The sequence below is a fragment of the Agelaius phoeniceus genome, chromosome 3 (genome assembly GCF_051311805.1).
Source record: "Agelaius phoeniceus isolate bAgePho1 chromosome 3, bAgePho1.hap1, whole genome shotgun sequence".
In the NCBI taxonomy this organism is placed as follows: Eukaryota; Metazoa; Chordata; class Aves; order Passeriformes; family Icteridae; genus Agelaius; species Agelaius phoeniceus.
The window spans coordinates 98,762,958-98,789,932 of NC_135267.1; the positions used below are offsets into that span (position 1 = coordinate 98,762,958).

General features: G+C 43.2%; 1 pseudogene; it reads right to left on the bottom strand.

The window, feature by feature from the left end:
* Nucleotides 1–364: 364 nt before the first annotated feature.
* LOC129117895 (calpain-8-like) lies at nt 365–26,527 on the bottom strand (annotated as a pseudogene).
* Between the last annotated feature and the right edge of the window lie 448 nt (nt 26,528–26,975).

Below are 26,975 nucleotides of genomic sequence, written 5' to 3' on the forward strand. Positions count from 1 at the left end.
GCTGTGTCTGTGCCCAAATCCTCTGTGCTCCCAGCAGCTCAGCATCTGCCTCCAAGCTCCTTACCCCCAACTTCTGCAGACACTTGTCCCAGCCAAAGCCGACAATTTTCTGCGAAAGGAGGTTGCCAAGACAACATACCATAAATTTTGCCCACACTCTTGAGCATGGAGCAAAACATATGCTGGATGTTGCAGCAATGGAGATCCCTTCCAGGATTTTGAACACTGCTGAACTTTGCTGCACAGTCAGAAGTCAAACCACAGCTACCTGGGTCCATCCGTGCTAAGTCAGAACTGATGAGATTTCAGCATGACACAGAGCAATACTCTTTGGGCAGGAAAAGTAAAGGAAGACAGTCCTGGGTTTGTTTCTTTGTTTGTTTAAGATTGCATTTATTTTATAACTGACAGGTGATCATTTTTATTGGCTTAAAGTAACTTGCCAGGAATAAAAAGAAGTTTCTCTTTCTGTTTTTCACAACAAGGAGATGCCAAACAAGTGGTTTCATGCTCAGAAGAGCCTCAGAGGTCTCTGCTGAATTGATTGACCATGGTTCAAACCAGTGTGCAGCACAGCCACTGAGGGAGAAACAGCACAAGGAGTCAGGGCATCAGGAAGGTCTACAGGATGCCACTGGGGCACTCTTCCGTGCCTCTTGGAGAACAAGCTGGAAAAGGCTGGAGTTGCATTTTAATCTTTTATATGTGTAGGATCCATCTGCTCTTGAACTTCAGGGAAATCTACTGCCAGATCAGCCTCAAACATTGCAAGTGAGGTCTCTTCAAAAGGAAGATGAGTTCTGCGGGGCAAGCTGGAGAAAGCTTCAGCTTTCAACCTTGAAAAACTCTAGGGTGGGAGTACGCAATGTACAATTTCAGCTGGATTTAACTAACTGTGACTGAGGGTCGCAGGGCTTCCTAGCCATCCTCCTCCCTTCAAGCCATTCTTCAGCTGAGAGGACTAATTGGATGGACCTCTTGGGGCTCCTTACAGCTGTTTCCTGAGATATACTTGTATTCTGCAAAGGGAAGGCTCAAGCTGATTGCTTTTACAACATCTTCAACAGGAAAAATTTGCATTAAAAACGATGTGGGAAGTAAAAAGACCTGGCATCTTAAAAGGTTTCTTCTAATTCTGGCAGGTTGATCAGCACATTCTCTGCCAGAAAGAAGAGTTCCCTGCTGTGTGTTTTCTAATGAATTGACCACTGCCCTCTAAAAAGAGATAGTGAAATGCACTGTGTAAGCACCTTCTCCATCAGCCTTGGGAGTTTTGAAAGTATCTTTATATTTTTGCTCATATAAAGGTAAAAGTTCATTCTACTAATTCAGACAGGCCTTGTGGACTGAAGAACATTTTCACATAAGCAAACTTGCCCTTTATATCACTACCATGTTCTCTTATAACAACGATTAAATCTCTTACAATAGTGATTTAAAATAAGTGTATTTTAGTGTGGTCTACTGCTGCAGTTGGATCAGGTGGTATTTCAATCTGACCAGACTTACTTCAGGCAGAGAGATCTGGATGACTCCATTCTTGTCTTTGTCCAGGAGACAGAACACTTCTGAAAGGTAGAAGAGTGGGGGGGAAAAAGCTGGATATAAAATACAGAGTTTGACATGTAGAGAATCACTGCTCGACAAAATGTAAAAGTCTGGCTTTTTGCCATGATCTACTGGAAATTTAGACTGGTTCTGTAAGATAATATTACAGTGGTTCTTCTTTCTTCTTACAAATAATTTCTAAGCTGCTTCATGAGGTGGAATAGATCTATAGCAGCAAAATGGGAGTTGGCAGCAGGACAACTATAAAATCTGATGTGGTGGCATCTGGCATGATCCAAGGACAAACCTGTACATCAGGTCTGAGTAAGGACTGCAAGTGATAAATGGTCCCATTTGTCAGAGCTGGGACAATCTGGGGGCCAGAGCACTAACCATAAGTTGCTGATAACTGTAAAGCACAAGAGAATGGTGTGTTGTGGAAATGTGTCCTCTACTCCCCATGGGCATTCAGACATAAAGGCTTTTGCCATTTCTCCACTGCTTCCTCTGACTCAATTCTGCTGGCACCTGAACCTTTCCATGCAATTTGCTACATTCACAGCTGTGGTGGTTTGACAGGAAATGTGTTTTTTGGGATGCTGTGTTTTTGGCCAATGGATATTCAGACTTTAATATTGGCATTTAACCTGGCCATTGGGACATGGACACGCCTCTGAGAACACGGGGTTAAAAGCAGAGCTCTCCCCTGGGAGGGTCTCTTGGGTTTCCGGTGGGAAAGAGTTCGGGTCTCTCCCCCGGCCCAGCCACTGGCTGGGCAGGGGGAGAGGAAAGCCATGTGGCCGAGAGAAGTAGGCCTGAGCCCCGGGGTGGAACGGTGGAAGAGAGAGAGAGAGAGAGAGAGAGAGAGACACCGGGAGCCATCGGGCAGCCCCCCCTGAGAGACACAGAGAGAGAGAGAAAGAGAGCCGCTGCCTGAGACTGTAACCTTGAAGCTTGATAAACATGGGCCTGTGCCGGCAGCACGGCTGGGACGGAGAAGAAGGGGGGGGTTCAGCCGGCCACTTGTAGGAGCTTTTAACCCCTTTTTGGAAAATGAGAACTTTACAGAACATTGACCTTTCCTAGAAGATAGAGTGGAAGATGAGGAAGGAAATGGGCCAGTGTGAGAGAGGTCTGGGCGAGTGAGAGATAGTAGAAGAATAGAGAAGAATCCTAGTGGGAAGAGATGATGGAGTAGCTTTTGCTGGACTCTTTTTGTATAGCCATGGACAGAACCAAGAGGGTTCAGTGTTGATGCCCCTCGGCCCCAGGGGGTGAAAAAATATGGGGGGGACAGGTGTCCCAAAGGAGAGATTGTGGGGACAGGTGTCCCAAAAGAGAGATGGACAGACCCAAGTTCCTTGTGATACAGAGACTGCATTCTAGGGGGAGGCAATGGCCTCAGAGCCAAGAGGGTTCAGTGTTGATGCCCCTCGGCCCCAGGGGGTGAAAAAATATGGGGGGGACAGGTGTCCCAAAGGAGAGATTGTGGGGACAGGTGTCCCAAAGAAGAGACTGTGCCTTTTTTGGATCGGGACAGAGCATCCTTAAAAGACAACCCTAGAAGCAGTTCTGGTCCGTGTTCAGTGGTGAGAGCACTGGACATGAAAAGGAAGAAGTCACGACGGCAGATGTACTCCGGGCGGTGCCACGAGTGACACGGAAACACATGAGGCTTCAGCTGTGTTTCCAGGGGAAGCCCATGGCACAAGAAGGACTCCTCTCCTCTTGATGAACTGAGGATTGATTGTCTAAAAGGTGCTGCTGGACCGAGAGTTGGTGATTTGAGGAACAAATGTATTGTGTTGGAAATTTGGTGGGGGGAGGAGGAAATGCATTTGTGAGGTTTTCATTTTCCCTGTGTGTGTGTTCCTTTTTGTCTGTAGTTGTAGAGTAGTTAATAAAGTTCTGGTTCTTTTTTCCCTAAGTAGGAGCCTGCTTTGCTTATTCCTGGTCACATCTCATAGCAGAAACCAGGGAGAAGGTATCTTCATGGGGGCACTGGCATTGTGCCAGTGTTAAACCATGACACCAGCTAAAAGACACCAAATACCTAAGGCAATCCCAAAGCTTTCAGGAATTTCCCTTGGGTACTCACTGAACAGGGTCTCCAGGCAGATCATGCAGGCCACAAAGCTATTGAAGTCAATGGTCAGCTTGGTGCTACAGGCATAGCAGGTGATGATGCTGTGCTGCACCTCATCTTTGAGCCTGAAACCTGAGGGCCAGGAGAGCACAGGAGTCACTGACACAGCAGGTTAATTTGCTGTCTTGGATGTGACTTATCCATATCCTGCTGCAGCTGCAGGTTGAAGGGCAGGACTATTCCTCCGAGGTCTGTTGAACTCCCTCACCCATCTCTGTGGGTCCTTTTCAAAACCAATTGTGCCAGCTGAAGAGAGACATAGAGTTCTCCCACAGCATTTGGTCAGACTGCATTGTTTCACAGCATAACCAGTCCTATGTTCCCCAGATAAACCCCTAATTAGTGAGTGGGCACTGCAGCTGAATAGCAGTGATTGCAGCAGAGCCAGTTGCTCACATAACACATTGGGCTCTATTCAGGCCCATATTCATGCTATTTCTGTTACTGGATCATTCACATAAAATCCACTGAGCACAAGACAAATCAAAAGAAAAAACAGTGCTCCTCTAGATGTCCCTTAGCTGGCAAGCTCGGCTCCAAAAGTGAACACATCAGAGAGGACGTCATTGGACTGTGCCTTCATCAGGCTTGCACCTTCTCCAGAGGAGAGAAAGGTGGTAGGAGGAAATGAAGGAAAAAGAGGGTTTGGGCATAGCTCTGAAAGAGGACTATTAGATTAGGAAATAATGAGGCAAAAAATAGATCAAGTAATAATCAGATGAATAAGCAATGGTCACAGCATGGACAAAAGTACCAGTGGTCCATAACGCAGAACAGAGAATGGGGTTTGATGTATGAAACAGCAAAATGATTGCAGTGTGTGACTGTCAGGAAGGGAGAATGTCACTGGCAATGCTGTGATCTAGGTGACAGGAGAGAATAAAAGCCATTAGACAGCTCTGCTGTTCTCCCAATGTCTGGTGATCCAATCTCCAAGCAACACACTCACCTGCCTTTCTGAGGGCATTTTGTATCTCGTGGGAGTTGATGGTACCAGAGTAGTCACTGTCCACTTTCTTATAGATTGTCTGTGGCAAAGGGTGTGATGTTGTTCACAGAGGTCCCAGGAAGAGGAAAGAGACGAGGATCTGACTCCATGTTTCAGAAGGCTTGATTTGTTATTTTATGATATATACGTTATATTAAAACTATACTAAAAGAATAGAAGAAAGGATTTCATCAGAAGGCCATACACACACACATATTCAGTGGCATGATGCATGCATAAAACTTGGCCTTCACTGACTCAGGCTTTAAACTAAAAAAATTATTTTGCTAGCCCACCATGCCACCCATGCCCTGCCATCCTCCCTGCTCATGTAGCTAACCAGTGCCAGGACAATGATTCCTACCTCTGCCTGTTCACATTGTCACTGTGTGCCCACTGGTGGCTGGGACAGAGATTGTCCTTACCACCACAAGTTCTACTCTTTGAAACATTAATGAGCGAGAGAAACATTTCAAGCAGTAAGTGGCAAGCTAGGCAGAGTGGGAAACATATTCCCATGGGCTGGCAGCATGCCTGCCTTCACATTACATGGTGGCAGACAGACCATTGAGGAGAATATCCTATCATTTGGCTAACACTGCAACAGACCAAGTCCATCTTGCTTAATGTTTCAGACAAGATGACAGATGCCTCCTACTGCCAGCAGATTTATTATCCAGAATTAGAAGCCACCCAGACCTAGAGTTAATAGTGGATTTGGGTCTCAAGGTTTGCTTTTCTGACAAGCCTTAGGACAGAGCTGTGTCCTCATGAACTCAACATTTCTTCATGGTACTCAGGGCAGATGCTCTGTGATGAACAATATCAAGTATGGTGGCAGCAGGCTTGCCTGAAAGGGAGGTGGTCACACCAGGAAAGTCCAACTCTGACCTTCCTTTAGACCACTTCGTTCTGGGTCAACTTCTTGGGATATTAAATCCTGTATCAGAAAAAAAAAATAAATCAACAGTTCTACAAGATTTCAAAAATACAAAGGCAGTTTTTTGTAGGTCCTAAAATTATATTTCTTGTATTTCCTTATGGTCATCCAGCCATGCAATATATAGCAAGAGCTGAAATGTTCATATGAGCTTTAAGAGACCAGGCAGCAGAAAGAGCTGTCTTTGCCAATAATCAGAGTTAATCTGTCTTTCTATGGGGTATTGCAAATTATGGAGAATGATGGGGCCAAGGTGAAAGAGGATTTGCTTGTGCCCTGTCAAGTGAGAGGTGTTTCAGAGCCCTGGAACAAATTCGAGCCCTGAGAAGGAAGGCTTCCAATTATATCTGCCTGTGAGGGTTTAACTCTATCTCAGTTCTGGATCTGTACTTCAGAGCTAATAGGGCAGGCAAGGGGATAGAGTCAGAAATGTTGTTACCAGATACTTTTGAATCTTCATCCAAAGTGTCTTGAATTCTACAAGTCTCAAGGTGCTGGGTCCATCGGTCTGGGTCATGTTAAGGCATGGTTCAAAAATCAGGATTCCTTTATTCTTAACAAAACTGGAGTGTAAAAACAAGAGTTGGATGGTGCAACACTGGAGAGCAATCTGGAGAGCAGTTCTGTTAAAAATAAATCACCCATCACAGTGTCATCCTAATGCCAGTTTAGTTCTCATTTGTAATGCATGTCCATCTCCCACAGACATGCCCACAGCTCCATATTTGCTTGGCTAAAAGCATGCCAAGAATTTCTAGGCTATCTTCACTCTCAAGGAATGATATATGGGATTACTAAATATATAAGCAAGATTAAAAGCACTCACATTTTGGACACTTAATAGTAGGTTAGATTTCACCTTAGGGGAAAAAGGGCCTGGTGTTGCAGCAGAAAAATGTTAGAAACCAGAGGCAGGAGCTGCAAGTGAAGAGAGTCAGTAGCTGTCTACAGTGTCCTCTCCCATGTCCTTCAGGTCTTTGAACATCCCTTCCAATGTAAAATTATGCAGAAACAGGGATTTGGACACTATGACATTGTACTTACTGAGTTACCCCATTAAGCTTGGGAGCCTATGGAGTGTAGGGCAATGGCACCACTTCTCCTAACAGCCAATTATCCACAAGATCCACAGTGAATTTTTGCTGGCCTCAATATGGCCATGCTATGGCACCAACACTAGCAAGCTCCTAGAAGCATGGGTCATCACCCTCCCAATGCAAAGGAGCACTGAGTAGAGGTGTTGACCTCCCTTTTTCCTTTGGCTACACAAACCTCGGCAGAGGTGTTGACCTCTCCTTTTCCTTTATCTACATAAAACTTAAAAGCTCCCAAGTGTCCCCCCAGTTATGCAGAAGGGAGGCAGGCACTGCCTGTACTTGCAGCCTTCCCCCTGGGAACAGGCTCAGCCTGTCCCTGCTGCTGTGAGCTCAGGCCTCTGTAAGCAGGACCTGACTCAGAAACAGCAGCTGTGGATGTACTCAAAACCTGCATCTTGCCAAGCATGCTGTGTATGCACCTGGAACTGCACAGGTGCAGCCGGGCAGAAAAGCCCTACTTCCCCCCACTATATTTAGGAAAATGTTTAAGTAATGAGAAATGGTGGTGAGAGAAGCAGCTGATGATTAAATGTGCTGGTCCAGTGGTCCAGGTTTCTGCCACCATAAACTGATAGAGATGCTTTGTTGAATTTTTTGCCCCCAGCCATGTGCTGGGACAAGTGAAGTGTAAACTTAGCCCAGCTTGTCAGGAAGTTTTACAAAAGAGATCCAGAAACTTTAAAGGTGATGACATTACATTCAAAGGATACATCTAAAAGGCTGATCATCTCCCTGCAAGTGTTAATGTTGAATCTATCACTTTTCACATCCTTTCCTGTACAAAAAGGAAATATAAAAGACTAAGTGAGAAATAGTTTAGGACAAATATTTTTCTGCAGACAATGCTGAAAATACCAACCACCTTAAAATCTCGGTAGCAAAGCAAATGCTCTGCCATTTTTTCCACTATGTCCTTTCAGTTGATTAATATGACTTTTTTTTTTTCCCACAGTGGGAGGGGATGTTATTGGTTTTGGTGGTGATAAGTCTCTATTTGTCCACAGAAGTCATGCAGCAGCAGCATAACACTGCCCATGGTGGTCCTTCCAGAAAAGTACAGGGAATGTTGTGTCTCTGCAGAATATCTGCTGGCCATGTTTGGAAGGGAAGCACCAGCCACTATTTCCACCCCACCGCATATTTAGAGGTTCAACAAGTCAGGAGGAATTCAGCTGAGATCAGACAAAAACTCCAGTTTTCATCACCCCTAGCTGACAGAGCTGGGTTTTGTTAGCACAGACCCTGTTCTCAGCTCCATCCAATGGGAAGTACATAACGTCACTCACTCTTCACCAAAACCCAGTTTAGAGTCCTTTAAATTTCAGTTGCAGTCACTTCACAGTCCTGGACAGAAAATAAAACATACTGTAGGTGTTAACAAAAAAATTATTTGAAGAAAGCTCTATTGATTTGCTATCAGACATCCAGAGACTATTTTCTTTCCAAATCTAAGACATGTAAACCCTTAATTTTTTTCAAACCCTTCACATTTACCCGCAGATATCAGAGGGAGAAGATCTTCAAAACCAGTCATACTTCCTAGACATTTAACCATGAAATAAGTGGTTTGTTAGGTGCTATGGTGACGTGACCAAGTAAATGGCAACTTTTTACAATGTTTGACTGAATAAAAAGTTTCAGGAAAACATTTGAGATTTTCAGTGCTTATGGAAACCACAACCAAACAATTCTAAAATTGCCATCTCAAAACTCAGAATGGTCTTCCTAACTAAAAAGATGTTTTCCCTCTCCAGTAACAGTGGCCACCTGTTCATTGAGAGGAAACCTGACATGACAGCCACAGGCTAACGCAGCAGGACTTTATAGATACTGTTTTTCAAATATATTAAGTAGAGAAAAAGCCCAGCCGATAGTTTTTTGATTCCTGGGGCTAAACAAAAAGGAAGGAATTGCCCAGCCAAGCAATTGTCAGAATTATACGATAACTCCACAGGTAATTTATTTCACCCTGGGATAATATTTTCACAGTCCTCACTCCTATTGCCCCTATTTTCAAAGTTATTCCCTGCCTTGCATTACCAAGGGAAAAAAAAATCACATTTTGCACCAATAAGACGAACAATTAGAAAATCTTCTCTATTGTAAAATAAACTGAGCTGAAGCTATGAGTTAATAAAAGGGGAGAAATATTTGGTTTTTTGAACAGACAGTAAAAGGAATTGGCAAGTCAAATATTTGTATAATCATAACAGAGAGGTCTCAGGTTTTTTTGTTCACTTTAATCCACTTACCTCTCCAGAGAGCTTTTGGAATGGAGTCTTGAACTCATCATCTATATCTTTGTTATCAACATGAGGCTAGAGGAAGGGGATGGCTAAGAGAGTGGTTAACAAGGTTCTAGAAAGTGAGCTGTGGATATTGTAAAGATGCTGTACAGGGGCTTATTTACAGCAACAGAAAATGAGCATGTGCTCTGCAGCAATGGCAAAACAGAGGCACTACTTTAGTCATTACCAGCCAGGGGTTGGCTTAGAGCAAATACTTCCTAAGGCTGATGAGAAAGTTTTCCTCTGTTACCAAGACAGCATTAGAAAAGAGCCACAGTGAAAAAATGTTGCTGCACTTGGCCAGAGCAATTCAGCACCTCCTTGGAAGCCTTTTGCAGTTTCTCACAGACTTCAGGAAGACTATTTGTTTCTATGGAAACGTGTCCTTTCCACCTTCTCCTACCCATGCAAGAGGTAAGGACAACAAAATATGTTGCAGTTCAGTCTACAAGGGTGAAGTCTCCTGAGGAATCCGGAAGGAAGAGAAAGAGACAGTGGTAAAGTGCTGCTTTATACCTGCACCAGTAGGAAAAAAAATCAGATAAAGCCTCCTTTAGACACTTTTTGAAAAAAAATTTCACTTACAACCACATATAATAGTATTAGATACAGATGAAATTCTGTCTTGTCCTAGAGTTGTTCCAAAGGAAAAACTGTATCTTCATCCAGAGAAATCTATGGCGTATCAAATTACTTTTCCCCTGATGTGGTGCTGTGAATGATACTGTTGGTTGGAAACATTTGAGTAAGTCTTTAAATGCTCAGTCAGGAACAGTCAGCAACAGTCAGCGAAGTGTTACTTTGCTAACTAAAACCAGAGAATTTATTACAGCAGACCCAAACTCCACTAGTCTACTGCTACTGAATATGGATAAAAATATAAGGCTACTGTCACTAGCAGCCTGGGGATGATGAGATTGTTGTGAGGCAACTATAACAAGTAGCAAGTTTCAATATTTGGCTCTTCCTAAATTAACTGAATTGCTATGTTAATTTGTACCTCCAAATATAAGGCAATTTTTCCAAAAGCAATGAGTTGTCTTGAGAGCATAGATTCCAGTGAAAGCCAAAGAGACTGTCCTCCCAATTCCCAAAAGAGCTTTTACAAACATCACCCATACAACATTTCTGAAGCCTGAGTGGCCCCTTGAGACTTCAGGGTCTTTTGTTGCCTATAACCAGCACACTGGGGGCAGCAAGGGCAGGAGCTGGGTGATGGACACACAGTTGTTGTCAGCAGGCAGCTATATGACTTACAAAAGCTCTGCAGAGCAGGTAGACAGACTTGAACATGCATCTTTTCACCTTCTCCTGCAGAGAGATCTGCTTTAGGTCATCATCTCTGTTGTCCTAACTGGAGCTCCCCAGTCACAACATCAAATGCGATGAAGTAAACCTAGTGTGTGATTCAAGGGAGCTGGGATCATAGCTGGGTCATAGCGTACCTGAGGTGACTAAGCAGCCAGGTTTTTCCAAAAAATTAACACCTTAAAGTCACTTAAGTGACTTAAGAGTCACCAAGAGACTTAGTCACCAAGTCTACCCTACTGTGGGTAAGGCCACAGAGGACACAGATGGGATGGAATATCTGTAAAGCACAAGGAATTCTCCACTGTTGCATTTAGTGATGGGAGCAGACAGATGTCCATAATGCACAAATTTAGGATGCTGATAGGTGAGGGTACCTGGTACCACAGAGAAGGCAGCTCAGAAATGTGCTCAGTGTGTGCATGCAGGCACTTGGGCACTAGGGAAAACCTTCTGTAATTTTGAGCCAAACCACACAAGATCTATTAGCAAAAGTCAGCTGTGCCCATCTGCTCCACCTGTGCTGGCTAATGATGTTCATCCAGTGGAGTCTGTACAGTGTTTAATTGCTTTTCTTCACATATGATATTGGTCATGATGATGCTGGTTGGAAATTTTTACATTTGTTTCTCTCCCCTCACACCACAGAAATTAGAGATTACACTGTAGGTTTTTTCCTTACATTATATTTTTAGAAACACTGGGAAAATCAGGGAAAACAAACTCCCAAATTTACTGAATCAGAACAGTAGCATATGGCAGACAATGGATTAAAAAAAAAAGTTTGAAATACAAGGGAGAAATAATAACAAAAAAGAAAGTGAAAACTGAGGGCTAATGAGAGGCTGTAATCAGAAACACTTATCTGGTATTGCCAGGCACCATGAGCCTTCCCCCATTCAGATTTTGTAAAAGAAGATTCTCAATGAGACTGTTAATAAATTACTGGCTCAATAATTTACACTGCCATCCTGTTGAAATGGGAAAAACTGAGCCTCAATTTATCTGAGTCTTCCCATATTAGGTCAGGAAGAAACGAGAGAAATAATTGAATCATTTTGCAAAATCCAGATCTTATTGAAGTGTAGTGCTGAATGCCAAGATGTAGCACACTGCTAATTTTTTCCAGCTTAACAGGACAAGGAATACAGTCTTTAAAATGATGAAAAATTTTACCTGATAGAGTGAATAACCAATACTAAGCAGACCTTCTTCCATTCTCTTCTGTCTCCTGTGGTTCTTCTGCATCAAGTCCACCAGAATGGTACAGCATGGCTCATTCAAACTCCCTTCATGGTCATCATCTGGATCATCCAACCAGATTTTAAACTGGGGATTGGTCCAATATGTTGCTAAGAATTCCCAACAGGAGACAAAAAGGAGGAGGCTTTGCTGTCATTGCAATTGTCATTGCAATCAAGATGGTTGTCACTATATCTACAGAAAATATCTCCCTGGAAGAACTTTTGCCTGGAGTTTTTCCAATTCTTTCCATTGAGTTGTATGGGTTTATGTTTTCACAGCTATGCTGAGTATCAACTGGAGCCATGAGAAATCAAAGCACCAGGGTATTTCCTGGGACTAAATACCAACAAGGAGGAGCTGATACTGTTAATTCCAGCCAGTCTTGTATCTCCAGGAAATGTCCTTGGCTGAGACTGTTATTGGAAGAGGACCAAATGCCAGACAGCCTTTCCAGAGGTCTAACCTGAAGACGAGTTAGAAATAACAATACCACTTTCCTGGCCTACCCAACTCTTCAGAGGATTACTCCAGCCAGTAGCAAAAGCCATATAAGCAGGAAAAGCAGACAGAGAGAAAAAATTAATATTGCCACATATTAACTGCTTGGTGGGCTGGTAATCCCCCACAAGGAAATAAGTGTGAATTAGATCTTCATTTAAACTCCCAGGCTTTTTATTACTGTCCAAACCTCACAGATATTGTTGCACTTCCAAGCTCTTTTTCCCCACCAAAGCCCCCTCCAGTCCACAAGCAGTTTTTGAATGTTTTGTTTCGTATTTCACTAAAGGCCCATTTGGGTGGGTCGTTACCTTGGTAGTTCTGGCAGCCCCCAGCAGGTGAACCTCATCTCCACTGTCCATTAAACAGAGTCAGGTCCCATTTGTTGACCTTGTGGCTTGTCAGTATGTCAGGAGTCAAATTGCAGATCTCAAGGTGGCTAAACTGCCTTTGGAAATCTGAAAATGCCATCACACAAGTGGCACACAAATGGACAGGGTAGTCCATCAGCCTGCAACAGATGAGGTGGCTGAGGCTGGACACTTCTCCCAACAGTGTTACAGAGCTGTCCAATGCTGCATTTAATTGATTTCTGAAACTTGGAACTGGCTTTTGGGAAACAAAATTGCCCACTGCCTGAATGATCTGTATCTTCTGAAGACAGCCTCTCTCAATGGCTATTACGCATTTTGGGCTCAGACAAACCATCTTCTGTCATTCCCCAGCTGTGGGCACTCCCCCATGGATTATGCTTCATAAACAAATTCACTGGAACTGGTGAAACAATTTGTGTGAGGAGATCCCGTTTAAAGGGAGTAAGATCTGGCCCTTGTGAAAGCAGTACTCTGTAGGAAAACAGTCACAGTTTGGTGTTTTTCTTCATTCCTATCACTGATGTTTGTTTTTACCATTCCTGGTATGTTTGCATGAGTGACAGACCTTGATTGCTCCATGCTGCTAGCGCGGTCTGCTCTCATTTCCTAGTGCCTGATGGCCCATGCAGCTGATTGCACTCGAGGACAGTGGCCATTTATCTTTCCAGGCTAGGACAGAGTGACATCAGTTCAGCACTGATTCATATATAATCAGATCAGGGTTAGGACAGGCTTTCTATTAGGTCTGAGTAAACAGACTCTTCCCAAGCTGGTAATCTGAACTTTTTCATTAGTGTGTAGCATTTAGGAAAAAAAACAAATGTCAAAATGTAGAGCAGCTGAGGTTCATTCTTGCCACCTCATTGATTTTATTACCATCTGGTCTCTATATTTTGGATTAGTGCCGAGTTATGCAAGCTCTAATAAAAGGTAATATTTGAATAGAAAAGGAGATAAAGAAGAGGTGAACAATGCATGCATGCCGTTATTAACCCCCTCGGTGCTGGCAGTTTTTCTCCATCCAATTGAAAAGATTGCTTAAGGCACATAAAACGTCCAAAAGAGTAAGCTAAATGAACAATTCTCACCAAAACTCTCCATCATCTTGTTCATCCAGAGCCTGTTTTTGTTTGGGATCAACATAATTCCACTCAGGACCACTGCAGACAAAGCACAAAAGCACACTCTTCAGCTCTTGCATTTTATTCTACAGTGAGATCTGAGTTAGATGCTATCTTGGGCTGATAAAGGAGTATATTTTTCTTCAACAAATAGATCTTGTGCCCCTCCAAATGACAGCACACCCTGCAACCTGACTGTGCCAGGCTGGAATTAGACTGCAACAGTATTTGCAACTAAGTCTTGAATTGAATCTCCCCTGCAAGGTGCCAGAAGGTACAAACAGACTGTCTGGATTAGGAAATTCACAGTCTGAAAGTTAGTCAGAGCTTCTGCATTTTAAGATTTATTGGGGCGCCTGATATCCTCCCTAGGAAAAATGATACAATCTCCATTGTTGAGAGTCATGACGGAACAGGAAAGCAAAAAGGTGAAATCAGAAAATTCACTGCAGAAAACAGCATTGCTCCCTTGCCATTCTGATATTAATGTGCTCAGGATGGATTCTGCTCTGATCTACTCCCATGTGACAATGCAGTGCTGCAGCTGCCTCAGCAAGGTTGCCCCATGGTAAAACAGGTGTGACAAAACCAGGATATGGCATATGTGTGTGCCCGAGGCACCTTACCTTGGGGCTCAGCAAAGAAGCTCTGATAAAAGTAAAATTAATTGTAATGTTATCTCTATCCCTAATTATAATACATCAGCACCCATGCTACAGTCAGTCAGAATAGGAAACTGAAATCTCAAATGAAAAAATATATTGTGGTTCAAAGGACAGTAAAATTTATGCCATTCTAAGTATAAAAAGAAAAGAGGTGTTGTCACTACCACACTCCCAAGATAGTTGAAGCCCAGACAGTTTCTGAGAGATTTTGAAATTTGTGTCCTTATCTTAGTCAGCATCTCAACTTTTTCAAGATTCTCAGATAGGTACCAAATTCTGGTGTGATTTAGAGCTGAGCAACCTCAGAGTCAAAGCAGATGTATAATGGTTTATCCCTGCATTAACTCCCAGGAATAGGACTAGTTTGTATATTTTACTTAGGTCCTGGAACTCATTGGTAGGATCAATTTGAGAAAAACTGTCTTGCACAATGATGAGGATGTGGCTTGCATTGGGCTGCTCAGAGTCAAACCAAGGGCTGTTGTCTCTGATGTGAAAGCTCCTCCTGAGGCAGGTATTAATGCCCACTGGAAAGAATGGATCAATATTCAACCTTGCTAATAAATGAATAGTGTTTTGTTCCAACTGATTTTGTATCTCTCCTAAATACACTTTGTGATTGGATTAACTGCATTGTCCCAATATAATTTTTAATAGATTCCAAAATACACCAAAGAGGGAGAAGCAGGAGCTTATAAAAACCTACTTAATCACTCCAAGATCCAGTCCATTCTACTTCACCCCAAGGATTCCTAAGCCTCACTAGTTTCTCTGACTGTCCTCAGTAATATACCTAAAAGATCCACAACAAACAGAGCCTGAGCACTTCCATTATTCCAATCATCAGAGACCAATTGCTTTTCAGATAGGATAATATATGATTTGTACTTGAGTGATGCAGTCCATTACAATTTGCAATAGTTAAAAGACACCTAGATGCCTTCCACCCTTATTTTACATTATGCTGTGGCACCAAGTGAGCCATTAGCTGCAGCACTCACCATTTCATATAATGACAGCAACCTGCAAGGAAAATCATCAGCTACAAACCAGCAGAATATCTACATCCTTAAAAGCAGGAAACATTGCATAACACAGCAAGGTTGGAAGGAGGTTATCTGGCATGGACATCTGTGTAATGATTCCAGCTTCAGAGGAGTGGGAATACCTGGGGCTCACTCTGAAGATGAGACTCACAGCAGAGTTCATTAAAGAGGCTTTTACTTTTTTCCCATCAGATCTGACTGGGAAAGTGCTCGTTCCCACCTCACACAATACAAACATGTAGGGAATGGCTGCCTCCTCTCCTGCTCCTCCTTTCTGTACCCTGAATTTTGGTAACAGCTTGGCCCACCTTTACACTTTTTACCCCAGCCTCTTGGTATCATACAAGTGGCAGACTGCACAGTGTGCTCCACACCACTACCTGTACAGAGCATCTGACCTGACTGAGTGTTACAGGTACTACCTTTTTCTGTATCAGTGTATGTAAGTTCAGAACATTTTTATGGTCAGTCACTGAAAGACATCAGAAAGTTGAAGGGACTGCAGTGTTGCAGCCCCAAGCTGGTTTGCATGATGGTCCCAGAGAGGCTGGCTTACCTCCTCTGCTTCAGTGATAGAGTAAGCATGTCCATTTACCAGCTTCAGACTTGTGATTGCTTCTATTTCAGCTGCAGCAGTTATCTGGAGCAATAAAAATATGCACATTTATGATTATATATTGCGTATGAACTGAGCTTTCATAAGCAAATTAATATGGGGGAAGATATCCAAAGTGGTGTGCATGATGAATACCAATATTCTTGATGCAAAGTATATTAAATTGCGGTGAGATCCACAGCAAAAGCTGCAGTCTTAATATGCAGTCCAAGCACAGAAGAAATTCAAGAATATACAGTGAAATCTAAATCTAAATCCAATTCCCAGCTCAGGTGACAGACCCAGTCACCTGCTAACATGCTCACATGAATTTAGCTCTAGCCTGTCTCAGATGAGATCCAGTATAGCAAAATTGGAACACTGGTAATTCTGTATGCCACAATGCAAATGAGATAATGAAACAGGAGTGAAGTTTTCAAAACATGTACAAATACATGTAACTTGAGAGTGTTTGTATTACAGGTGTCAGTAATCTTTAGGACTGAAAACCAAAGCCAGAATCAGACTATAGGCTACAACCAAATGTCTCAGCAAATTTGTCTCTAGCAGTCAAGTGTCTGGAGCTGAAATTACACAAAATTTGAATAAGAAATGATATTCACAGAATGGAGTTCCTGAAGACCAACAAGTTGTTTACAGCTCTAAGTATCATCACATGCTGTCATGTAAACAGGGAAACATGATGAGGATTGATCATTTAGAACCTTGTCCAAATTTTTTTATACTGAAATCAATAAAGATCTCAAATTAATTCAGTTTGTTCTTGTATCAGACCTTCCTACCTATATCTTACATTGGTCTGGGCTTTTGTCACAGTGTGGGGACAGAGCCCTGAGAAGAAGAGCAGGGAGAGTAAGGCCTTGTCAGCCTCTTACATCAATGGAGTAGCCAAGCAGTGACCCAGCTCTCAGGGCCTTCTGGATGATTTGGTAGAGGTTTGAAGGAGCCCTTCGCAGCTCACAGAACTCAAAGATGCCTCCAGTAAATTCTCAAAGCCCTCCACAGTGGAGCCTCCTGTTAGAGCTCTGAAAGAGCTATTCAACCTGGGGGGGAAAGGATAAGAGGGACAAGGACAAGAGGGACAAGAGTTCATCTCCACCTGCAAGCACAAGGTACCACAGAAAGAAGGGGTTATCATTTAGTATCTCTTAATTTGCTTGGTCATCAATGTAACCTGGGGCAAGAAAATTCAAGCCCCTTGAAATACAGTTGGCAACACCCTTTATGGACCCAGAGGGAACTGTAGATGCTGAGTGGGAGGGAGGCTGCCTTAGAATGAAGTGTGTTGTGACTGACACCCCTGGTCTGGGCCACCACCAGGGGCACAGCCAGGGGTACAGCTCCTGCCCAGCCCCATACTTGGCGTAGGCCTTCTCCAGCAGCATGCTCCAGAACTTGTTGCCCTCCTCTGAGTGCACAAAGAGCAGCTTCCTGTTCTTGGTGGGCAGTCTGTCATCCACCACTACATCCACCCACTCCCCACACTGCCAGAACAGAGGGAAAGAAGAAAGGAAAAGATGATGGAGGCTGGTGTGCCCAAAATAGCTCCATGCTACTATCCTCCTAGCCCTTCACCTGTTATCACTTCCCCCTGCATAAGCCGCTGTAGGATTACTCCCGTGCTGGATTGCTCTCCTTTGTAATAAAGACCAACTCCTCCTAGTTCTGTGGATCATTCAGCAGGTTTCTTCATGCTATATTAAATTTTGCTGATAGGAAATATTAACAGCATCTTGTTGTACATAGCATCAAAAACTGTCTGAACATGTAAACTGAGTTTACATGGTGGACAGCCCAGAAAGCCAGCATGGAGATAGGATACTCTGAACTATCTCTAGGCTCAAATCTTAAGAAAAACCCCAAAACAATATGCCAGTAAAAATGCGTGTAAGTAGAATTCATCTAAAGGGGAAACACTCAATAGTGCTAATCCCTTCTGCAAATACTAGGAAATGTGTGAAATGTGCTTGTGCTAAATTTTGGTTTCAAAGCTAGAAATGTTTACTTCAGGATTTGCTGCATTCCTGAGAGGAGAGATTCACACCAAAACACTCAAAGGTGAAAAGGCTGGTGGAAAGGCTAGGTATGTGTTCTAAAACTTCTGTCCTCACCAGAACAGCTCCTTTAGCTGGGTGAATCCACACTGCTCCCACCTGAGCCTAACCCCCAGTCAAAGCAGGTTGACTAAATCCCAACACTCTGGCTCCACAGGCAAGGAAATAAAGGCAAAGCAGGGAGGGAAAGGGAGGAAGCAGAAGGAATCACACCAGCCTGAATTCACTCTCAATACCTAGCAGCAGCAGAGCTTGGTTTCGGCTCATGTTGCCTGATGGTTCAGCTCAGTTTATAAAATCTGTATAACTCCCCAGAGCCCCATCAGCAGAATCTCACCAGTGAGCAGGTCTCATTCAACATTATTTAACTCTGTTCCTATTTTCTTTCTAGCTCCCCCATCAATTTCACATACACACTGTAACTGTTGATTATTTCACGTGTTCCAAACAAAACAAAGCAACAAACAACAAACAAAACAAAAACCCACACCCTAACCCCAACCGTAACCCTAACCCTAACCCAGCCAGCTCAGGTGGTTACACCAGGGGACACTCCTTTACAGATGTCTGGGAAGAACTGTGTTGGAAGAATTGCAGTGGTGGACTTGGCCTTAAAAGCAGCCATGCCTCTCTTGAGAACTGCAGAGTCCCATCTCCAAATCTTACTATTTGGGGCCTTATATCTTTGACTTAGCTTGTGCCAACCAAAAGGAACCAGCTGGGAATTGGTTAGTAACTTGATAAAAATGGAAATATTTCTGAATGTTAATGGTTTGGGGGAATCTTTGGATAGCAGAGATGCACAACATTCAGGCTCCTGTGGTATTTACTTTCAGAGGATGTAGGAATCTGTCCATATCAAGGATGTTTCATGACAGGGCCTAAAGTGTGCAGTTGGCCTCTTACCTTCTTGTACACCATAATGGGATCGTGGCCTATTAATAAGCCTTCTCAGCCCTACTGGATAATATATGACTAGCTGTAAAAGAGTATAAATTGGTACTTCCAGTTCCCTTTTTCAAAGTTTAACATCATTTTGCCAGTAGCGAGTTTCACAATTTAGTTTGTGGTTGTGCCTACAGGACAGCACAAGAGCACAAGATCCCCAGAAAAGCATCTTATGTAGGCCCTCAGACTTGTTCTGATTCAGCTGCAGGTTATAAGTCATCTTTCACACTGTGAGGAAACTATTTTATTCCATTCCTAAAAAGGGAATTTTTTTGGGGAGAAAGGAAAAGAGGCCAATTGACCAAGTAATTAGAATGTATATCTGCTTCTGTTCAGTCTCATATTTCATTAACAAAAGTTTCAGACAAATGCCAATTACAGCGTTTACTGCTGCTACAGAATGTCTTATAAAGAAGCCAGCTTGATTTCTGGATCTGAAGTCTTTTCAAATGGTAGTAAAGTGAAATATAAATTGGTGGGGGTTTTGCTTTTATTTTTTTGGGTTTTTTTAAAAATTTAAGCAATCCTGACCTTGAGTTTGTGATGGAAAAATGAAGCCTAGCCATGCCTAACTGCTGTGCACATGTATGTGTGTGTGTGCATATATATATATATATATATATATATATATGTGTATATATATATATATATATATATATATGTATATATATATATGTAGACACATGTGATCTTGGAGAATTACTTTGACTGTTAGTGCACTTGAAATAGAATCCCTTGCTGCTCACACATGTCCTGAGTTGGCTCGGGTTCTCCATGCTACCGAGGCAGCCCCTGGTTTACAGAGATAATCAAATTGCTGCAGCGAATAACAAATCCTTGGTGACCTAGCAGCTCAGTCACTCCTCCGTATTGATGATGTTTACCCAAGCATGCTCCACTTGCAGAGGCTGTAAAATAAATGAGAAATTTGATTCATTTCAGTTGTTCCAGAGCTGTGCTCACTTTCTGTTTAGCTACCATCAAAGTGTCTAGTCACAAAGCATCTAAACCCTCCTTTGACCTTGAGATGGTGAGTTTCAGCCAAATGTCCAAGTGTCTGGTTCCAGGATGCAACTGGACAGCACAGAGGCATTTCTGTCCTGAGCCTGTTCTGGCTTGTTGCTGTTTCAGCAATGCCTGGTGTTCAGAAAGGATCCAAAAACAATGCTGTGGTTTCCTGGATTGCCAAGCAGCTCTGACTCTCAGCTTTAGTCTCTTCTGGAAGCTCTTGTTCAGAGCTTGTAGTACCTGCAGCATCACACCAGACAACAAGGAAGCACTGACCCACTAGCTAATAATTTATGGCAATGCAGGTTGCATCTGCTTTGAGAGTTTAAAGACTTTCTTAGGTTTTCTATGGAAGTTAATTTTATGCTGCAGCTTTGTACAGAAAAGCAAAGAAGAATCCAGCAAAGGAACAGGCTTTCTTCTCCTTGGGGTCTCCAAGTTGTTAGAAAATGTATTTTTAATATCAATGAGATATATTTGCTAGAACCAGGATCTCCAATATCCCTGCGCCCATGGGACTGAATGTCAGAAGGGCCATGTATTAATGTCTACAGCAAAATAAGTGAACAAGCCCAGTACTATCAAGTTCTCTCATGCCTACAACCACTTCAAAGTCTCCCTCAACAGGCATCAGATCTATCTCAGAGCTGTCTGGCTTTTGTTTGTTCTCCAGGATACCTCTAGTGTCCCCAAATCTGCCTGTAGGACAAAGACATGCACAAAGCCCATGTGGGGCAGGCTCCTGGGCTGGTGTAGACTGGTGCATTTGCCTTGGCTTCAGGGAGCTCCTCCAGCTGCCAGCCCAGGCCCAGGAAGCTGCTGTGCCTGGAGTGGCCTCTGGGCGTTCAGAACAAAAGGCAATTCATGAATATAAATAGTGTGGCTCTGGAAAGCTAATATTAAACTAAGGAGGTTTCAGTAGATTTTATATTATTTAGATTCAATTTATGCCACTTACTTCTTAAGAACTTCTGTAAACAGTCCTCGGGTTAAGTTATTCAGATAGCAGCAAGAAAACTTCATAAGTCACCTTTAATAACTAAGACTCTGTGACTACATTTCAAGTTGTTAGTAGGCTATCAAAAAGATATGGTTCAAAAAACATTTAAAACATTTCAAGACTTTCAAGTCCCCATCAAACTTCCCAAGCTGATATTCATCTAGCTTATGCTGTTGTCAAAGAAATAAGTTTAATGGAGTGAGATAAACTCTGGGGTTTTTTGCTCCTTTTGTTCACATAAACCCAGACCTGCAGTGTTATTTTTAAAAGAAAAGAGACATGTTAGAGAATATTATTAAAAATAGGCTCTATTTCCCAAAAGGATGTGTTACCCAGTCACATACATGGCTTATGCAAATATGTAATCAGGGTCTGTTTCAATAGAAGTGTTTTACATGAGAGTTTTAGTAATGAGGACTTTGATATTCAAGGTATTGGATCAAATACCAAAAAAGCTTACTATGGCTCAGAGATGTAAAGCAAATATCTGAAGGGTAGAAAGAAAGTCCCATGCCTGCATCTTAACAAACTGGATAATCTTTTTTTTTTTTTTCCTTTTTTCTTTTTTTTTTTTTTTTTTTTTTTGTGTGTGTGTGTGTAAGAGAGAGAGAGAGAGACGGGGAGAGAGAGAGAAGATCCTACTAACAGCAGAATCTGATTTTGGGGCTTTTCTTCTAGGTTTGGGATAGTTTTCAGGACCAGCCTTGGGTTACTGCCCACCAAAATATGTATTGGAAAACCCAGAGCAAGGCACCAGCCCCAGACAGTGGGGTCCAGGTTTTGAGGTCCAGTTCTGTTGACACCACTATGTGATGAATTTTGGCACTGATCTCTAATGAAAGACATTTAGCACAAGGGAGTGGGACTCCACAAAAACATTCAGCAGACAACAGAAACAGAAAAGGACTCAGGGTATTTGCATTCAGTTTCTAGGCTAAACACAATGCACTGGCCTCTTCTAGTTTAAGAATAGATAAAATTTTTCAGTCCTATAGCTTGTAAACTGTCTGGGAAAATGAAGCTTTACTTCAGGTCTATCTTCTTAAATTTTTTTATGCCATTATAGAAACTTTTCAAATAGGAGATGAGAAGGAATGTTGCTTTTACTACTTATTTGAGCCATTCTCCTGAAATACAGTGAGTGATTTCCTCATACTCTGCTCTAGCATCCACCAAATAAATATCCTGGAGTGAGTATATGATTGGGCATCTTATTTTTTGCATTTGAAGCACAAGCCCACACACCAGGGAATTTTTTAGCAATTGCTTTAATAGTGCTGTGTTTACAAGAACAGCACTGGTGTTATTTATCACCAACGACTTGCAGAAATTGTTTCAATCTCATTTGCACAATGGATGTGCTGAAAGACTGGTGAGGTCAGGAGTACTGCAGTTAGCAGCACAGGAGAGAAAAAGGCTGATTTCTCTGTGTCTAATCTATCAAATTCTCATTAAAAGAGTTTCAGCCTTCTCGCCTCTCTATGCAGTCAAGGGTTTCTTGCTGCTGTCCTCTGCAGCTGGATCTTATCAGTGAGGCAGGCAGGGAAGGCAGCTGCTGCAGCAGCTACTCTGAGGGGGAATAAAGTCCCCTTACAGCTCCCTTCTGGCCACTTGCACAGCAGCTCTGTTTAGCCAAAGGCAAGCACTGCAGAAAAATGGGTAAGGAAGGTTTTTTTATGATGGATGTCTGGGAGAGGATGAGTGCTGCCTGAGAGATACTTCCTCTCTATCAGGCCCTGATTCACGGAGCTGACCAGCACTGCCTTTTTTGTCTGTGTGGCTGGTTCCTGGTTGCTCCTGTCCCTGCTCACAGCTCTACATGAATGCAGTTCAAGCAGAAAGGAGGGTTCAGCATGAAGGACTCGGAACAATTTGCTGTGGATGGTATTACAAAGTTTACATTCTCTGTTCATTTCTTTCCAATGTGGTCCTTTTTTCTAACTTATACTTGGACCATCCTGCTTGACACAAAATGGCACATCACAGACCCAGCCCCTCTACTGAACCAGTTCCTGCTCTGTTCCTTGGTTGTTGTGTATTTGTTTTGTGTGAATTTGAGGCAGGAACCTGCTCTGCCTCCCAAATAAAAGCATCTAAGGACTAGGCTACAGCAGAAAACTTCCCTGGTGTTCCTTGTCCCCTGAGTGTTTGGAGCTGCTCTTGCTGGCATGGGCATAAATCCCACTCTCTTGTTTCAGGGCAAGTGCTCCCATGATTAGGCTGGCATCCACCTCTTAAGCGGTCTTAAGCGGTCAAAAGCAAAACAGTTTTCTGTTCCACATAGTTACTTCCTCCAGGAGACAGTTTGGTGTCTTCCAATTTTGACATAGCTCTTATAAGCCCACATATACCCTGTCTCAGGCAGCAGTGCTGGTTGTGAGTCCTCTTCTTGGGTATCTTGTTGCAGTGTGATGCCATTTCCTGTTTCAGCTAACCCAGTAGTTTCCCAGGTGTGGCAATACCTTCTCCCTTCCCCTCCCCCTTGCCTCCTTGCTAAGTGCTGTCAGTCAATCTTATCATTTCAGCACAGGCGTGGTGTGATTGGCAAAAGTTCAAAAGATGCCCCTCAGCCCTGGGGTCATTGGCTCATCCAAGCGTCATTGTCCCCTGAGCCTTCCCCCCCTCCCACCTGGTTGGTGGCTCACCTACCCCTTCCCCTGCCCCTTTCCCCAGGCTTAAAAAGAGACGGGATGATGCGGTCGGGATTCTGTGGAGCTGTTACCAAGATTCAGACATATGTGACCCTGGAATAAACTGTGGATTAAACCCTCTGCAGAATCCATCTCCTTTTCCTCTTCACCTAGCCTGGAGCCTTTCCATCAGAGGTAAACTGAGTTTCTACCATTCCTGGACTTGTTCCAAGTGCCTAACTGCAACTTCCAGCCAGCCAAAGGTGTCTCTGAGGTGAAATACCACAGCTGCCACCTTTGGCCCAGCAGCAAGGGTCAGACTAGCCCAGGCACATCCCACCCAGAAATACTGGGATTTTATTCCGATAGTATCTGTCTCTCCATACTATGTCTGGGAGATAGCCAATAATATGGTTCATGTATCAGGAGTTTTTAAATGAAGCTTCATTTCTTTTTCTTCTTCCAAACCAAAATTCAGAAGCACTATCCATACACAGCTCTCCTTAGCAGACATCTGTTCGGGTAGCTCCTCCAATTATAAACTGCGGGTTGGCACATAACTCCTGAAAAGACACAATTTCAAAGTTTGCACCACCCTTTCTGGCCAGAAAAGTTTCTTTTTCATGTTATTTGTTTCAATATTCAAAAACTATTAAGCACTTTGAACATTTATTTAAAAATATACCCTTTCTCTTCTGTCTGATTAACGTGGTCCCAGGAAAAAATGTCTTTTTTAAATTGAGGGCTGCATGTATTTTTTGAGGCAAATCCTGACACCCTTTGATATTAGGCACTGTCACTGATACTACTGAGATTTTTTTGCTACAGTGGAGACAGAGATGAAAATTCACCTCAATGTTTACATCTTATTTCATCTTGCTGAGACTTTGGTTCAAGCAGCACAAATGAGTTTGTGAATCCAGCTGCTGCCTGTGCCACTGGAACTATGCTGAGTTTCCAGTGCCAACAGTGTGGAGGATGTTCCCCCACCCTGACCCTGCTTCCTGGGAGGCCAACCACACAAATGCTTTTATTAGCAACAACCCCCCTTTCTTCCTGGCCCTTTGGGGCCAGCCAAATGGGTTATGGCAATGACTGTCATTCCTATCCCAACTCTGAGCTCTCCAATAACTTATGGCCTATATTAGGAAGTCATTATTGTCTCTCTAGAGACAAAAGCCTTTTCTGTTTTTCTGAGAATTTTCCATGAGCTTCTGGATGGCAGCAAGAAACAGTTTATAGGAAGCCTAACTTGGCAAGCAGAGTTGAAGACAGCTTAGGCAGGAACTGGCTGTCCTTGAGAGCAGAATTTTTCAGCTCTGAGCATCCCGGGGAGAGACAGAGACAACCCAGGACTTCTTGTGTATGATGGAGAGCCAGTTTGTGAATCTTCGCTCCAACAGGAATCATCTCAGTTACATGCTTTTGCTACTGTCCAGTGGAGAGGGGCCCAGCAGTATGTTACCCACCACACAGAAGAAGGTTTAGTGTAATTTTGTGTAATTTTTTCTCTTCTCCTTCCAAAGTGCTGCACCCAGTGTCAGTCAGATGCATATGACTTATTACTCACCCAGACACCTGTCCTTCCTGAGCCACTCCCAAGTGCCACATGTACCTTTCACACAGCTGAGTTTCCCCTCAGGGGTCCCACAGGCTGGTCTCTGGCAGGCAGGCTGGGACATTTAACCCTGTTGGATCTCAGCTCTCATTTATTCCTTATCCTGCTATGCTTGTGGCTGTGTGTCTGCCTGCAGCAGGCTCAGCACTGTTCTTTTATGAGAAACCAAAGTCTAATTTAATGAGTTTTCTAAGGTTGATCTTCCCCAAGGATAGGCAAAGCCAAGAAACACATCTATGGTATTTGTTGAGGTAACATCCAGGTGCCAGAGTGAGGCGCTGATGGATAAATGGGGTTGCCAAGGTTATTAAACCTGGAGTTACTAAAACTGCAAGTTTCTGTTTCTCACTTAGCGGGTGAAAAAAATAACAGAGTCCAAAGCCTTGAAATTTTCTGTTCTTCTCATTCTCCTTTCCTCCACCAGATGAAGGTAATTAATTTGGGGGGGAGGAATCCCCATTTTTAAAAAATATTTCTTGATGTTGCAAAATGGCAAAGGAGAAGTAAATGGGGACAGAAATAAATGACTGAAAAATGAGAGTGCAGAAAGATCTCTGAAGCCAAGATTTTGTAATTTTAAAAAGAAATCATCGTCTAATCTTTGCTGATGAAAATTACTTTCTTAGAATCACAGGCCATTTCTAGGACATATGTATTTAGGTAATAACATTTCCAGTCATTTGCTATTTAACTGTTACAGGCAGCTTGAAGTGAGGCAGAGGATTTTATTTAGGTATTAGCCTGATTTCCTGGGGGGCACAGTGCGAAGACCTCAGTGTGGGTGCTGTTACAAATGATAGTGGCTCCTGGGGTGGCCCATGATCTGGTGGAGCTTTTGCATCCACCTCTGGATTGCATCCTGGACTTGTAGCTCTCTGGAGTTGGGATGTTCAGGAAGAAAGCAGGTTGCCAAGAAGCAGGTGCCCACGGGGCAGTTATAGGATTCCCTGCTTTATAATGGGCTTAGAAGACGGTGATTCCTTTTCCCACCCCCTGTCCAGCTTTGCTTCTGCCATGGAAGTAAAGCAAAATAGAATTAAGAGAAAAACACCTAAAGGAACAGTGAATATTCAGCTCACCAGTGATTTAACCTGGATGTTCAGCTGGGCTTTGGTTAGGTTTGAACCGAGTGAAATAAGAGAGCACTCTTACCATGGGGCACTTCCAGATTATCCCCCAAGTTTTGAAGGAATATGGTCCCAGGTCCTGGTAGCCTAGAGCAGAAGGACAGGCTGGGAACTCTTCATCCTTGAACAGTGTGCCAGTCTTCAGGGACTGCTGCTTCAGGGCTTCATAGTCCTGCTTCAAATACTTGACGGCATTCCTGTTGCATCCAAGATCATCCAGTGCTGCTTATTCTTGTCAGAGTCTCGCTGTGACCCTGGTCATGCTGTCCACCCTCCCAGCATGGGCTGCAGCTTTGCCTTTGCCTCCGGGGCAAAGAGGGGCAGTAAATATGGGCAGGCAGCAGGCTCGGGTGGAGCCAAGGACTGACCCAAGTGCTCCTGCAGCCCTGGCAGGAGGAGGCATCAGGAGGCATCAGAGCCAATACGTACCGGGGAGATGGGAGGGAGCCACAGCCATCCCACACTGGCTGGGATCATGGGTACTGCTGCTGCTACTCCCATGGTATTTGCTCTTTTTGCTGTCCCTTTTTAAAATGCTCTTTTAGTAAGAAGCCAGGGAGAACTTTTTGCAGGCACACCTGTTAAGAGATGGAAAGAGACTGTGTGCATTCCAAGTGCTGAAAGTGAGGTTTAAGGATCAGTCCTTTAAAAATTCAGGTGAAGATGGTTCAAAACTCCTTCCCTCCTTCTGAAATTGGACTCTATGCTGT